The 17,443-nt window shown below is 41.4% G+C and overlaps 1 protein-coding gene across 14 annotated transcripts in view; it reads right to left on the bottom strand.

Moving 5' to 3' along the window:
- pard3ab (par-3 family cell polarity regulator alpha, b) overlaps positions 1-17,443 on the bottom strand; it is a 354,566-nt gene that overhangs the window by 237,706 nt on the left and 99,417 nt on the right. The window lies entirely within an intron of this gene.

Here is a 17,443-nt window from a genome sequence, read left to right on the forward strand (position 1 = left end):
GGGACAATAAAGTATATCTTATATATAATAACAACCTACCTAACACCCTCTCCTCTTTCCCTCCCCTCTGCGCCTACTTATCCTTTTAATCTTCATTTGTATATATTTCTCATCTTTTATATTATACTTGTTGTACGTGTCCGTGGGTCGGAGAGAAACGTATTTTCAATTGCTCTGTATGTCTGGCACATGTTGCAGAATTGACAATAAAGTTGACTTGACTTGACTATATATACACACCAACGCAGAAGTGAGCTCTTACCCTAAAAGTACCCTGGTGTCTCTCTCTCACAGACACAGCTCCCCCAAACCCATCATCAAATATCTTTCCCTTTCACCGCCTCTGTCCCCAGGAGAGGAGCCCCGGCACTGAAATCTAATTAAAGGCTCTATAAGCAGAGCTCAAATGAAACTGTCACATCATAGTCGCCGCCGGGACCGAATGACACAAATCAATAAGGCAGAGAGCTGTGGCAGAGCCCCGTGCACCCTGGAGACCCCTGAGCCCACCTGGGCTGGGATTAGGCCAGGCAGACACAGCTCCTCCAACTGGAGGTGCAGTGTTGGCAGCTGTGGTCTGTGTTCTAGGGGCCAGTGATGGAGTCTGTTTGTCTGTGTATCAATTTCTCTGTCTGCCTGCCAAACATTCCAATAGAAATGTAGAGGGTGAATATGGGTTCCGGGAAAGCAGAAACACAGAGAAGCAAAAGTTTGGTTATGTTCACACACTGTATCTGTGATAGACAATTATACTTCCATCTCTGCAACACAGCTGTGAAGCTGGAAAACAGCTGTTAAAAGTTGACAACAATTAACAGAAAGAAAACAGTCGCAGGACTAGGGCTGGGTATTGTTCAAAAAATGTCGATACCGGTACAACATGAATGTGACATATTATTAGCAAATATAAATCCCCACTGATGATAGGCTGACTGGCCTATAGGTAAGGTCACTAAGGTAGCCATCCACAGATACAGTTCATCCTGAGGATTCACTGTGCCACATGTATGTTCAACATTTAAACATGATTTATAAAATAATGCCAACAATTATTATGTGAAGCTGTAAAGCCCTTTCTGATTCTGATTCTGATTTAATAGCTTAGTGTGATATGCCAAAAAGGTATGTATAAAGGCTTTAAGCCACCCTACACGTAACTGTAAGCCCATTTTAATATGTAGTAGGGGGTCCCTACTCCGTCTCTCTCAGTTAATGGGTCCTTGGCTTAAATAATGTTGAAGACCCCTGATTTAAGAGTAATTATTTATTTATTGTGCTTATTCCTGCTTTTTATATAGTGGAATACTTTGTGTCTTGTATTTTAAGTTGTTTTGTTTAGTTTTTTTGTTTGTTGCTCGAAATAAAACATGTAATTATTCTATTCATTCAAGTTTTGGTATAGTGAGTGGTCAGAGTCTTTCCACTTCCTCAATCCATCCATTAAAGCTAACGTGCGTAGTTTTATCTAACGGACGTTTATTAATATCAAAAAGTTACGCACTAAAGCTTTAAGCAATCTCTCCACTTTTTGGGGTACCGAGTGGGAGTGTGGTGGAGCGAGGTGTGACAGCGTTGTGAAGTAGACTGCTCTGTATGTTCTCTTTGTTTTACTACCATGCTACATACGTGTATTACTTTTTAATACCAGGGTGCAGTGGGTACTGTTCAATAAGTGAGAAAATATCTTTGATGATGTCTAAATCTAAACTACAGTATTTCACTTTCCAATTCTGATAGAAGTTTATAGCAGTTTATAGAGTTCATAGGAGTGTGGTGGAGAGTTCTAGAAGACAGGTGAGTTCAAACATTAGTGTGAGGAAAAGGAGAATGACTTACCTGCGTGGACGAGAGTGGGGACCAGGTTCAAGGGAAGACGGGAACAGCCAACAGAACGAGAGAAGAGAAAAAGAGAAGAAAAAAGTTAGTTCAGTTTTCACAAATACAATAGTTGGTCGAACAGATTGACTCCATAGTATAACATTGACTTGGACATTAGAGCCGTCTTGCCCACAGGATCAATTTGACTACATGGGTAAAGGCAAATAATACAACAGCTACAACAGTCTGGTAAGTTCAGAAAATGACATCACTTTACTGTAATGCAGCCTTTAAAACCAGGATAGACAACACTTGTCATATTACGATATTACAATATCCAAAATCTGAGACAGTCTCTAGTCTCATATCACGATATCAATATAATATTGATATATTGCCCAGCCCTATTTTACAGTGCATTTCAGTGGTGTCAAAACCACTATGTTCCACCCAAAGTCGTCCTTTTGCACTCCACTGAGTTCAAAGGGTCTTTAAGGTATGTAAATGTATTATTTTTTTTTTTTTTTTTAAAGATTATTTTTTTGGGGCTTTTCCCTTTATTTTGAAAGTGGATAGACATGAAAGGGGGAGAGAGATGGGGGATGACACGCAGCAAAGGGCAGCAGGTCGGACCCGAACCCTGCGCCGCTGCAGGACTCAGCCAACATGGGGCGAATGCTCTCACTGGGTGAGCTAGAGGTCGCCACATGTAAATGTATTTCTAAACCAACACGAATCAGGCAGACCTCTGCCACAGTATGCTTGGGGTTCACTTTTCTACAACAGCCTGCAGCTTTTAGCACTCCACTGAGCGAGAGCCACAGGGTGATTTGGGACTACACTGGCTTGTATTGGCCAATATTTCACTCAGTGCTGTGTGAACTAATCTTCCTCCTGGGTTTCAAACCCAATTATGCATTACCCAATGTTAAATCTCCAAACAACAAATGCATTGTTATGCCAGTTTCCTGAGAACAACCGGTGTAGGACAAATACTCTTCTCTGTTGTAATTTGCATCGTCAAAACTTCTTTCTTTTGCATAAAACAATCCATGTCAGTTGACACAGTCATGTGGACCCTGGCTTTGTTTGCACTATGATTCTTGGCCTTTTGATACAAAATCTTACAATATGTTAAATGAGATAAATACAATCCTACCTGTACTTTGTAATACCAATACTTTTATTTTCATTTCATTTAACCAAAAACACATGTAGGGTTGCACGATATTGACAAAATGTGTTATTGCGATATCGATTATGAATATTGCGATATCGATATTAATTTTGATATTTTTAAACATATGTAAAATTACAAAAGTTATGGGAAAACGCGTCAAAATAGATTCATAACAAATAAAACAAGTTTTCTTACAACACAATAAAACATTTATTTCAACTGTCTTATTGGTCTGGTCCAACATGAATATATAAATAAATAACGACTACAGAACAGGACATGTTCTACTGGTTGGACAGTATAAAATATATAAATAAAGAGAACAGGACATGTTTTATTGGTTGGACAGTATAAAATATATAAATAAAGAGAACAGGACATGGTTTACTGGTTGGACAGTATCAAATATATAAATAAAGAGAACAGGACACAACTTTTCTTTCTCTTCTCTGATTCGTTCCGTTTTGTTGTCTCTATCTATTTCTTCACTCACACTGTCACTCTGTTGAAATATGCACACACAGGTGGTACGCTCCATAGGGTTTGTCACGTAGTGGACCCGTGCGCTGACGTGTACTAACATGTGCAAGTGGCACAGTAACTGGCCGATGAAACATGATCATTATAGCGTTTCAAGCTCTAAATCAAACACAACTAAGCCACACAGCCAACGGATGGGACGCAGCACTCCACAATATAAACTAAATATTGCATACTTATTGCGACCCTTTCGATATATTGCGATAATGATATTGAGTCGATATATCTTGCACCCCTAGATGTAATATTGCGCAACAAGATATTGCGATAACGATATTGAGTCGATATATTTTGCACCCCTAAACACATGGCAACACAGACCTTTCAGTTGTGTCAGGATATCAAAGAGCCTTAATGTCCATCTACAAGCCAACCTCTTGAAATGCATAGTTTAAGTGCACCCAAACAACAGATGGTCCATTTAATAATGCATTTTCTTCTTCTGAGATCCTATACATTCCCTATCATTTAGGGAAACTAAAGCACATTATCCAACCCTCTGCAAAGCTATGCTTATCCTAAGAGGCATCGATACAGAGTGCCAGGGGAATAGGAGAGTGGTGCTGGCTTGTTGTTGAAATAAGCACTTTTACTCTCGCACAGACAGCAGAAATCTGACAACGATACCTTACACAATGGCCATTGTCGGAGGCGAAGGCGTGAGGACAGAGCAAGCAAACGGGCTAATTTGCTGCGTGAACAAAAGGCTGTCTGTGACAGCTCGGCAGTGACACGTCTCTGTTGCATTAGGGATTGAGAAGGGATTAGAGGCGAGCATGTGATCCTGTCTTGTCTGGCTGTGATCTTTTTTTTGAAAAGACGCTGCATGGTTGACCGAAAGATGTCGGCAGAAAACAGCTGACGTCTCATACATTTATCCTTCACCAGTCTGAAGCAATGCTGTAAACAAAAGGTAGCCATTGAAGAAGTCACCTTTATGAATTGTGTATGTTGACTAGAGAGGTACCCACTGAAGGCATCATACTGTACGCTTTAGAAGTATCACACCTCAGCTGCCAATTGTCTTGGTCTTTCTGCAGGTTTAACCAAGTCAAATTTAAGACTTTTTAAGACCTTTTTAAAGACCATTATGAATGAAATGTAAGACATGAAATTATCACAACATAAAAAAAAAAAAAAAAAAGTCAGATGTCAGAGTCCAGAGACATCGTCTGAAACAATTCCCTGATTTCCTCATCGGCATTATAGGACTAGTGTCTAGATTGGCTGAAATATAAGATGCATGTTCTCATCTGGTCTCATTTGTAGTCCTAATACAGTGAATGATATTTGGACTAGTGACAGAAAGAACTACAACACCACAGAATTAAAAACATTATAAAGCGCTGCAGAAGCAGGAAGATTAAGACCTGCTGAAAATTATTTTAAAAAATTTAGATTTTGAAATTTTAGACTTTTTTTAGACTTTTTAAGACCTCGCGAAAACCCTGTGTATGTTGATTTTACTTATTAACAGTTTAAAATCACTGTAAGTGTAAAGCACACTGCTTGGTTTGGGAAGCACTCAAACTGAACAATGCTACATTGTGAGAAACTAGTGTGAGATTTTATTTCAGCCTTTTTTCACCAAACCTTTACATATGGAAGATAAGTATGCTTTATGTATTTATCATCGTCGTACAGTAGTCTTGGTACTGCAGGTGATTCTTGTTGTACAAGAAGACTAAATTAATATTTTTTAAATATAAACTGTATTTTGTAGCCAGCTAGAACTAGAGCAGGATTTTAACTTCTGATGGACAATTCCATGAGAATTAAGCCACACAACACTAACTCAGAGCAAGAAAAGAACTGCCTCTACAATAGTTGTTTACAGGTTCGGAACAAACTCGACATAACACGTTTATTTATTATCAAGAAATAGTCCAAATATAAACTCGCAAACTTTCTGAGACCTGCATCTCAGTGTCGGGATATCCTGGGAATGTGTTTGTTGATCTGCTTGGTATTCTAGCAGGCTCAGCGCACAGATCAGGCCTGTGCAGGTCATCACAAACTGCAGCAGAAGATACACCCTGTCTGGAGTCCTCACAGAATCTGCTGTCTGTGTGTGTGTGTGTGTGTGTGTGTGTGTGTGTGTGTGTGTGTGTGTGTGTGAGTGTGAGAGTGTGTGTGTGAGAGTGTGTGTGAGAGTGGCAACACAGCTGGCAAGGCTCGAGCGTTTGCGCAGTTTTCTGTTGTACAATGAAACGTGTGTGTGTGTGTGTGTGTGTGTGTGTGTGTGTGTGTGTGTGTGTGTGTGTGTGTGTGTGTGTGTGTGTGTGTGTGCAAGTAAATATGTGTAAATATGTGCCGGAGCTTGCATGTGAGTTTGAACGACCAGATGAGTAGGATTGGGCATCGCAAACCGGTTCCAATATTTGGTTTTAAATATGATCATCGGTTCCAAATTTAACACGCGCAGGTTTTGGCAGGTGTGGCGTTATTTTATGTTTAAAAAAGCTGGGTAACACTGCAAATCACCATTGAATCAAAATAAAATATCCTATTATCTGTGAAATAAGCATGTGACCCGTTTCAACTCCACCCTTCAAAGAATCACAATCAAGAATCAATAAGAACCGGAACAGAAAGGAAGAATCGGAACTGGAATCAGAACAGTTAAAAACGAGAGAGCCTACAGATGAGCTGGTAAAGAGAGAACATGGAGCGTATTGGTATTGATGTGCATTCATTTGTAAAACAAGCCCAGTCACGTCGCCTCAATCTGGGCTCCGCTGCCACTCCCCATCCCTAAGTCTTATCTTAACTCTCTGAAACAAGCTCCAAAACTAAGTTCCCATGACCGACTTAAGACTCATAAAACCCCTTCCATTACAACCATTATGAAATAATTGCATCATTTTCATCACCCCATTAAAAGAGCTTTCTCTTTGGTTGAACTCAGACAGATTTGGTCTAGATTGATCTTGATCAGCCTTGTCAGCCCAAAGTTCGACCAATTCCCAGATGTATGGCGTCAAAGGCAAAATTCCAATCATGGACAAAGAAGTGGGAGGTGGTGAGGGGCATAAGATAGACAGACCGAGAGAAAACAACGGAAAGAGATGGACGGAGAGAGAAAGAGGAGTAGACAAACCGAGAGACGGGGCTCTTCTTGGCCTCGGTTCAAAGACGACGGCATGCCCCGTCTGTTTTAATGTTAATTCAACCAAACGGAGAACAAGTGCTGCTCCGCTTCTCTAGGCAATTAATCTTGCGTGAGCCAAGCAAAGAGAGATTTCAGAGAGGGCTAAATAAGTCCGCACAAATTTTCTGAGCCAATTACCGTGACAGGAAGAGGAGGGGAGAGGAGGAAGGGGGAGGGTGGAAGGAAAGGAGGATAGTCAAACAGAACGAGAGCGAGGGAGGCGGTTATAGGAAAGAATGACGTATGAGAGGAGAAACACTAATGAGCATATGTAACAAAAATGGGCATGGGGACAGAGGAGGGTCACCAGACTTGTCAAATCCTGAACGGAAGAAAAGAAGAGCAAGACAGGTGTAAGATGTCAACAAAGCTTTACTGAAAATGGCTCACCGACACTTGTAGATTGGTTCAATGTGATGCTCGAAATGTTTGTCATGGAAAAATTGGCATTTGCTCTAATACATAAGATGGATGGATTGATGCAGCATAGTATCGTGATATTTTCTTGTCAATACTGTATTGATACAGTCCAAGTATCCATCTTTTATTATATAAATTACACATGAGAGAAAAATAAGATCTAGAATAGAATAATAACTAGAATAATAAGATCAATTACTTTTTCAGTCCACTAGATGGAAAATTGAAGTGAGATGAACAAACCAGAGACATTTTTTTTTGACAAAACAGATGTGACAAAGTTTTGCTTTGGGGACATCATTTGAAGTTGGACAAAAGGTAATGAATTGCAATATATCGCAGAATATCACAAATTGTTTAAAATCGCAATAATATTGTATTGTGACATAAGTATCGTGATAACATAAGTATCGTGGTAACATAAGTATCGTGATAACATAAGTATCGTGATAACATAAGTATCGTGATAACATAAGTATCGTGGGGCTGGTGATTCCCACCTATAAAACTCTGTACAAAACAAAAAAAACATTAAAAAAATATGACAACAAAGGCCAGTATTTCACCCACAATTCACAGCAGTGGCTTTGACACTGAGCATGTTTATCGGACAGAAATCAATCAGTGTCAAAACCCAAGTCAGTAGTACTCACGGTCTGAGAAAACAGGATGTGGAGCCTGATGCTGTCAGAGGACAGCACACACAAAGAGCTTTTTTTGGCAGCAACACTGAGCTTAGCTGTCACTAATGCACTTAGACTGACAGATAACCGTTATTATGGATGCTGTTAAAGTTGAACGATGCCGCTGACGAAGATATGAACAAATTTAAGGAGAAGCTTGTACAACAAGATGATTTTGCCTCTTTGGAAAAGTAGTTAAACCCAGAACAATTTCTTTTATTTAGACTGCTGCGTGACGGTGCTGGGACATTTTAGAGCGAGGCAGCGTGTGCTTCACTTCCCTAGGGAATGCTCTAATATCTACAGAGCTGTGTGAAAACGTTTGACCCTGGCCATCCACGTTGCATGAAAACTTATCCATAGAAAATAACACAGGGCCTCAGGGTACATTTGATGCTTTCCATGGAAACCGCAATTACCAACCGGTTTAGAAAACCAACTCCGGAAATTCGGGGTGCTTTGTAAGTTGCGCTCTAACTGATTCTGACAGCGAGTGCAAAAACAGCATTTGAGGATGGCCATTTTTACGAGGCAAGTCCCCCAACTCTGGGTCTGTCAGGTTTTTCCAAAGGGTCAGTGGTTTGTGTGTCTGGTCCATCTTTCCTTTCAGAAATAACATTGTACAAATACACAAAAGGGATCTATGACAGGAGAGGGGGGTTGTGCTTTTAAATGGAGGGTGTGGTTGTGTGACTGTAGTTACTTTAGATTCATGGTTTTCTTATGAGAGTACAGGCAAGCTGTTGGTTTATAAAGGTGGTCTGATGAAGATCTTAACAGACCCTCTACATTAAATAAAAAATAGTTTGTCACGATTTGTTATCTGTTGATTGGCTGACTCATGAAATTATTGTTGCGCTATATATCCTTTTTATATATCGTCGTCGCGATATCAACTGGCGCAAGAAACACATCGCAAAAGACCCCTACAAATCGCGAAACACACTCAGGGCTCTATTTTAACGATCTAAGCGCACGGCGTGAAGCACATGGTTCAAAAAGGTTGTACTTAGTGTCTTCATTAATCAGAGGTGTGTTTTGGTCGTAACATGCAATAAACCAATCAGAGATCATCTCCTATTCCCTTTAAAAGCCAGGCGCGTTTTGGGTGCTCAGTTGGTAGAGCGGGTGCCAGGCACGTTTGGACCTTGGAGCATTGCTATTATGATGGCGGATTTGCACCGTAATATTTTTATTTGTAATCTTCTGCATGTGTGTGCGCTGCTGTGCGTCCCTGTGTGTGTAACAAGCATAGTGTGCGCGCTGTGCACGAGCCTAGGAGCATTTTACTAATACTCTGTTAAAATAACAATGAAATGCTGCGTTATTGACTTTAGACCAGGTTTTTGTTGGTCAATGGCGTGATCACTTCCCGCTGCCTCAAGATAGCAATACTCCCAGAATGCACCTGAACACACCTCCCTGTAAGACCAGCACGCCCACGGGCCACAGATGGGGTCAGGTGCATTTGCTATTTAAACGACGTGGGTGCTGGACGGGAAACTGACAACTGCGTCGGTCTTAAACTAGCAAAGACACTTGCGTCGGGCTTTGTGCTGCGCTGGGTGCAGGATAGGACCCTCAGAGAGTTTTTGTTAGTTGAAAAAAAAGCAGAAAACTGCACTTTGAAATGTAACTGGTCATTCTTAATGGTTTCTTTTATATTTAATTTAACGTTTAATTGGTTGAATAAAAGAATGTTAGAAATTATTTCCTTTCATTAGTTTTAATTGAATTGTTGGGTCTCTCTATCTGGAAAGTCCTGAGATAACTCCTGTTATGATTTGATACTATGAATACAATTGAATGGAATGGAGCACATAAGCAGTGTGGCTTTCTTTTCAAGTTGAAAAAGCCCGGTAATACTGTAAACCACCATTGAATCACAATACAACTTTCCTCTTATCTGTTTAATAAGCATGTGATCCGTTTCAACTCAACCACTCAAAGAATCAGAATCAAGAATCGATAAAAACCAAAATTGGAAATGCAGAGTCGGAATAGAATCGGAATGGTTCAAATCCAAAGGATGGCCAACCCTGGACAGATCTGAGTGATTCTTCTCCTCCAGTGAAACAGAGCTCTTTAATTCCTTTAGTTTACGCAGGTCTGCCTCTTTTAATTCTCCTGAAAAACAAGTAAAAAACCATTTAAAAAAAACACTGAACAGGGGGGAAACCTAATGGACTAATGTCTTATTGTGTGCTGGGATTTAGTCATGATGATCAAGAAGCTGCTCTGTGAATCCATCTTCCGTCTGTTAGGCTGAATCAAAGCTGAAGTTAAAGCATTATAAGGGACAGCTGGTGTGTGTGTGTGTGTGTGTGTGTGTGTGTGTGTGTGTGTGTGTGTGTGTGTGTGTGTATATATATATATATATGTGTGTGTGTGTGTGTGTGTGTGTGTGTGTGTGTGTGTGTGTGTGTGTGTGTGCATGTCTCATCATAACTTGCCAAATATAGTTGGGTCTACTTTCTGTCACTGTGCAGCCACACACCTCCTCCTTTATTATCTAAGAGCATGGGTGTGTATGCGAGTGTGTCTGCTCTCTCCCCTGCTGTTCTGTCAGAGATTGCTGAGGTTATTTCACAAAGGGCCGTCTCCAGGCCTGCCTCAGACCCAATCATCCCCCCAGCAAATCTCATTTACACCAAACCCTGGGGACACTGCGGCCATTTCTGCTGCTAACTCTATACTGCAGCAGCCTGCAGCGAGGCTGGCTTAAGCAGCAGAAACATGTTTTAGGGGACTACTGCCTTTCCCATTTACACAGATTCTCATCAAAATATAGGGATAGATCACTGCAGAGTCAAATCTAAATATGTTCCCAGGAACTCCTCCTTCATACACACATATATGCATTTTCTCTTGTCACAGTGGCTTTAGTCTCTCACATTGCCAGACCTTCCTCCACAGTGCTGCAGGGGAGGGTCTGGCTAGTCCACACAGCATTCTGGGATGGGAGAAAAACGTGCTCTGGTTTATTGGCATTTCTTTAAACCAATCACAATCGTCTTTGGCGGTGCTAAGCTTCGCACGGAGCAGCAGTGTCTCTGTCAAACAGCCTCGGTAAGGAACTTGTTTTGGTGGAACATGTGTACGTAGGGAGGCGAGCTCTGGTATTAAAATGGCTGTGGAGTGTGTGATTAGAATTTTACTCAAAAAAATAAAGATGAATGTATTTTGATTGTGGGCTGTAGCTCTGAGGATGTTTCCTGAATCGACCGGAGTGTAAACAGGATTTCTACAGGTTTCACCAAGTCGAATTTAAAGCCTCTGGTGGCCAGGTTGGCTCAGTGGGTAGAGCAGGCGCACATACACTTCAAGACTTATGCCTCGACGCAGAGGTCCAGGGTTAGAATCCGACCTGTGATGATTTCCTGTATGTCTTCCCCCTCTCTCAGCACTTTCTCACCTAGCTGTCCTGTCAATTACAGGCGGAAAAGCCCAAAAAAATGTAAAGCCTCTGAACAGCCACGCAGGTGATTTCAGTTGTTCTGGCTGATTAGACCTCTGCTCAGGTTGAAGGTGGGTCGGAGCTTTGATGGGAATTTATTAGGTCACAAATCTTTTCTACCAATAAGAATAATAAAGGTGTCATCCACCCCCCCCTCTATGCCAATACTGCATGACTCAAGTTATGTGATAGCACAACTACAAAAAGGTGACATCTTCCATCTTTTTACATATGTTTTATGCAAATACGGCCCAGGCTGTGATTAAAGATAGACATTCCTCTCCTTAGATGCTGAAATCACCATATGTTTCTGAGCTGTGAGGAGCCAGGAGGGTCACGACTGTGTTTGATAATGAGTTTGGCTTCTCCCCGCTGATGTGGAGCCCTCGCCTGTGTGTACGAGCTGTGTGTGTGTGTGTGTTTGCATCATGCTCAGAGTCAGACTTATCAGTGTCTCTGTTATGACAACCGAGCTTATAGAGTGTGCTTGTGTATCTGTGTTTGCATCATCTTCCTGAGTGTCTCTGTAATGCGGTTGCCATAACAGAGACACTCAGTTGACTTAAATCCATATGCGTGTGTGTTGGGGGATGAAGTTATACTGAGCAGGAAGGGAGTTCAGTGGCTTGCTCAACGACTGACCCATGGGTCCAGACTTACTGCTCTACAGAGATGGAGCTTTGGCCTTTCAGTTACAGGACAACCAAAGCGCTCGGTTTGTAATTGCAGACATTACAAAAGATTTCCCTCTCATTCAGGACTTGATTTGCTAGCCGAAGATTCTGGACAATGTCATTTTGGAGAGACATCTGGAAATCTTTTAAAGAAAAACCACAGCCTCTTGTGATTTTGGAAATAGTAAACATGTCTTTCATTTAATTATGCAAGCGACTTTCAGCCACCACTGTAGCCTGAAGGCTCGCCAAATTTTGGCAGCTCTGCAGACGTGTGTGTGAGTGTGCGTGCGTCCATGCGTGCGTGCACTGTCTGTGGGAATAAGCCACTACGGTAGCAAGGCTAACAATAGCCATGTCAGCTGATGTTAGCTCTAATACTTTGGGTACATCTGCAAGGTTATATCAAATTACTAAACAGTTTGTCACTGACCGTTGCCTAACGTTACCACGTTCACATGCCGTTAAACGGTGTGCCGGTGGAACACAACCGGCACAGGTCGGTGTAATGAGCGGCCATTGCCACCAGGGGATCGGTTTATGCCGCTGTCAAAGTGGCATACATCCCATCAGCCACAGGCAAATGCCACTGTAGTGAGCGGCGTGTCCTGCCAGGGGATCACTATGTACCACAGTGGCATGACCATCAGCCACGTTTGATCTCTACAGCGAAAAAAAGAACTACAACACCACGGAATAAAAAACAACATTCTTAAGGCTGCAACAGCATTTCAATGAGCATTAGAGGTAGCGTTACATGGAAGTAGGTTAAATTAAGACCTGTTTAAAATTAATTTAGACTTTTATTAAACTTAAATTATGATTTTGAAATGTAAGACTTTTTAAGACCCCACAAAAACCCTGCTCCCAAACAATCACAAGCACACACTTTACATCCTCTCCCCCTTTAGCTCCTTCATGTGTCAGACCATAACAGGATGTCTTGCTACTTGGGTCAAGTGCTGCTCGGAGGATTCAGAGGATTGTGTGTGACCGCCAGTCAACAATCTGCTTATTTAACAATCATGAAGAGTTCCTGAGAGCTCAAGAAGAAGAGGAAGACACACACACACACACACACACACACACACACACACACACACACACACACACACACACGTGCCACCTTGGCACTTGTTGATTAGCTATAATGGATTTAACATGCGCTGCGAGCGGAGAGGTGATAGCCTTTATCCCTGCATGCCAGAGTGTGTGAATGAATGAATGAATGGCAGGGTATCAGGACACTCCATCACATCCAGCCATCCCGCTACCTGTGGCAGATAGATTTGCTATCTGTTTACCCTGCCTATGAGACAGAATGCTGTTCTCCCTGCTGCTGTTGGTTGTATTGACAGCGATAGATCTGTGAGAAAAACACCAGGAGATCCACTTGTTTGTACTGAATTGGTTTTTGCCTCATGCAACACCTGTGTCTTAATTGTGGAGGGTGAGGAAGAAAAGGCCACTGATATAACTGTCAGAGAGAAAATGTGTCATGACGTTTCATCATTCAGGTGACACACGGACAGACAATCTAGTTTTTATCAGTCTGTGTTGTAGCCTTTTTTGTTTTTACAATGATATAAAACACAGAAAGGCAGCAAATGCTCACATTTGTAAAGACAGAAGCGGCGATAATTCTTACATTTTTATGCTTGATAAATGGCTTCAATGTTAATCGATTATCACTATTTTTGTTGGCTAATCATTCCAGGCCTGGGCCACGCTGATAGCTCACCTGGTTGAGCGTGCGCCCCATGTACTAAGGCTCAGTCCTTAAAGCCACAGCGGTCCGTGTTTGAGTCCAACCTGCGGCCTTTTGCTGCATGTTATTTCCCCCCCCTCTCTGTGTATCAGCTGTCCTATCAAATAAAGGCAACAAAAAGCCCAAAATAATGGTCATAAAAAAGTACCAAACAAAATGCTGCAGCCTTCCTGCTCCTATAGGGCAGCAGTGTAACACCAGAAACTGTACTGACAACCCAACGATATGTAAGCCATACCGTAAGTCCTCTGGAATAATGGCGCACTTGTCAGGGTCTGGGTTTCCTTGGCTGTAACAATAGGAGGATGGGGTGCCGACATGCGAGACGGCGGTGTGGTGCAGTTGATTAGAATGGATCCTGAATCTCCCGGGGTTAATGAGTTCTTCCTTGTTTCACGCTGCTCTACCAGTGGAAGATGGATGGTGGGAGGAAGTCTTTGTGTGTATGCATGTGTGAGTGTGTGTGTACTGTATATTTGTATTATTAAGTCATCTGTGTATGTATATGTGTGTATAGGATTTGAAACTAGACACCTTGTAAGAGTACTTTCTTTGCTCCAACATGCTGCTGTCACGGAGTTAAATAAGAGTGCATCTAGCTTTTTTTGGTCAGCTCTCAGCGCGTTTCTGGCACATTGTTTTTTATATATATATATATATATATATATATATATATATATATATATATATATATATATATATATATATAGGAATATTTTGCTGCCATGAAGTTCAAACTTTCCCTTTCACTGACTGCAAGTAGGGTTGGCAATATGACAAAATATGCCCCGAGATGATATACCTTTATCAAACACCAAAGTGTGTGGGGGGGTGAGGGGGCATACAGCATAGTATAGTGATATTTTCTGTGGCAATACTGTATCAATAGAGACATTAGGAAACACTTCTGACCCATTTTGGTTTGGAATCTGCGGGGTTGTGTTGCAGTCTCAACGGAGACCTTTGGCAACATCGACACTGACGCCAACTCAGGATGTTTACATCATGTTGAAGGAAAAACCTGTAAATCTTACAGAACCTTGGTTATTCAGGTATTCTATTCACTAGATAAGCAAAATATAATAATATGAAAGAAAATTGTAGCCATAATTGCCCCCACTCCAGAGGTTTTTAATTCTGTACTTAATGTAAATCATTGTGGAATAAGCACTCCAGCTAAAACGCAGAGAACAATGCCTATCATTTACATAGTGTGTCTATTCAAGTACAATCTGTGACTGCAGATGAGATACAACAATTTATTTTCAGACTTTGAAATATGTGTGAGGCCATCAAAGCAAACACGGTGGAAGGAAGTAACTACGCAAACAGTTCAGATCACTTCACAACATCCTGTTTATTCCCGTTCAACACTCACTTCCTGCCTGCCTGCATCAGTCTCACTTCCCGCAGTCGGATTTCAAATTCATTATATAACCCACGAGCCAAAGAACAACAAAAATGTATATCTGCAGTATCACAACAATCACGACTTATTAATAATAAATTATATAACATTAGAGATGACATTTTATGCTTCCTGTATGTCTTCTACTGAACTCTGAACTCACACATACAGGCTCAAAATTTAAATGGGCATGTTATGTATACACTCCCAAAGGAACAAACACACACACACACACACACTCACACTCACACACACACACACACACCTACTTCCTGTCCTCCCAACGAACACTCTGAAAACCTTCTACAAGTGTTAACAGTAACTATGTCCCAGTGGGAGCACAAAGCACCCTGGGGGGGCATGATGTAAGGCCTCAGAGCTCCGGGGACAAACCTCCTGAGAAAGACCTGGGCCTCAGGCGTGTTAAAGCTGAGACCACACTGCCCCCTGGTGGTACTGAGGCACATTCACTGCTGCCATCAGAGGAAACCTGAGGATGGGTTTATAAAGCCATAGCCATTAGCTAAGAGATGGTGCCTAATGAGCATTACATGCACTCTGATAGGCATGAATATGGTGTATGAATATAGACTACATGAAGTGTAATTGCTGGTTTGCAGAAACTTTGCTGTTGCTGTTCTGAAGATCTGGAAATGTCTCCGTTTTTATTTCCAAACTTCTAGAAAGACCAAGAGAGTAATTGGACCCAATGCAGGAATTGTTTTTGCCAGCACTGCCGTCAAGATGGAACTGTTGAGCACTGTGCTCAAAATGGTAACTATGGCAAAAAATGTAATTTCATCTGTAGCCGGGCTGGACAATATGGCCATAAATGCATAAATGTTTCGATAAACAGACACATTTGTCTTGATATACATAACTGTATATCACATAAAAAATTTTTTAAAGCATTATATTTCCTTTTTTGTGTTGCGTCTCTTTTGATGATTGTTCAAATCAAACTGTGATATATGACCATTTCATTCAATTTGATTTATAGTGACAAATCAGAAGAGAAGTTATCTCAGGACACTTTACAGATCATTTACAGAGACCAAAATATTAAAACTTACTTTTAAACAGGCAAAAACACCGGACAGAACCTGGCTCTTGGTGGGCGGCCATCTGCATCGACCTACTATAGTGTGGGTAGGCCTGTAACAATTATTACATAATTGTCTAATCACAATATTCTTTTAAGAATAATCCGTGTTTCTTTGTTTAACCACAATTAATTGCTAACATTACCTAAGGTCCTAATGGCAGGCATAGGCGTTGTTACTTCATAGGCTGTGTACCTGTGTTACTACATTATCTGGGTCACATGACAAGGATATATAACCAAAAGATATATCCCGGAATTCATTCAAAACTTTCATTTGTTAAAAGTAATACATAAATACAGTATTTTTAAATGTGACTGAAAGAGACAATTATTCTGTTTATCCCAATTATTTCTGAAACAATTAATTGTACAGCTAAATTTGGAATTGTTACAGCTCTGAGTGTGGGCTAACTGGCTGGAAAATCTTCTTGTTAGATATAATTGATTATTGTAGCTACTTTCTGTTAAATTCCATGGGATTCTGACAGCGTACTGAACTTTATAATACAAGTTATTCAGGTCAGTAAGAGATCCTTAATGCCAGTAATCTCTGCCCAGCCCAGCTCTAAAGTCACAGTGCTATGATGATGGCAGTTCCGGCCTGGTTGAGATCTGTGTCAGAGTCTTGTGTACTGTATGTCAAGTTTAGACATAATGCAGACAGAACCCCCACTTTGGGAGAATGAGAGGGGGTGTGTGAGTGAACCCGCCACAACAGCCAAGCTGATGTGTGCCACACACACATACACACAGAAATAGACACACACCGCTTCCTGTCTGTGCAGGCTGTTCCCACAGACCACAGCTGGGCTGGCTGAGTCACTTTGGTGTGTGTGTGTGTGTGTGTGTGTGTGTGTGTGTGTGTGTGTGTGTGTGTGTGTGTGTGTGTGTGTGTGTGTGTGTGTGTGTGTGTGTGTGTGTGTGTGTGTGTGTCAAACACTCTGGCATGCAGGGATAAAGGCTATCACCTCTCCGCTCGCAGCGCATGTTAAATCCATTATGGCTAATCAACAAGTGCCAAGGTGGCGCTGGCCAGTGTGTGTGTGTGTGTGTGTGTGTGTGTGTGTGTGTGTGTGTGTGAGGGAATGAGTAAAGTGTTTATTTGTATAGCACCTTTTTACATATACCAAATCGCAAAGTGCTTAACATTATAAAAAGTGAGTGATGATAGAGTAATGTGTGGTGGAAGAGAGCGAATGGAAGGGAATGACATCATCATTTTATTATTCTAAATGTGCC

This window comes from Sander lucioperca, chromosome 9, assembly GCF_008315115.2.
Source record: "Sander lucioperca isolate FBNREF2018 chromosome 9, SLUC_FBN_1.2, whole genome shotgun sequence".
Taxonomy (NCBI): domain Eukaryota; kingdom Metazoa; phylum Chordata; class Actinopteri; order Perciformes; family Percidae; genus Sander; species Sander lucioperca.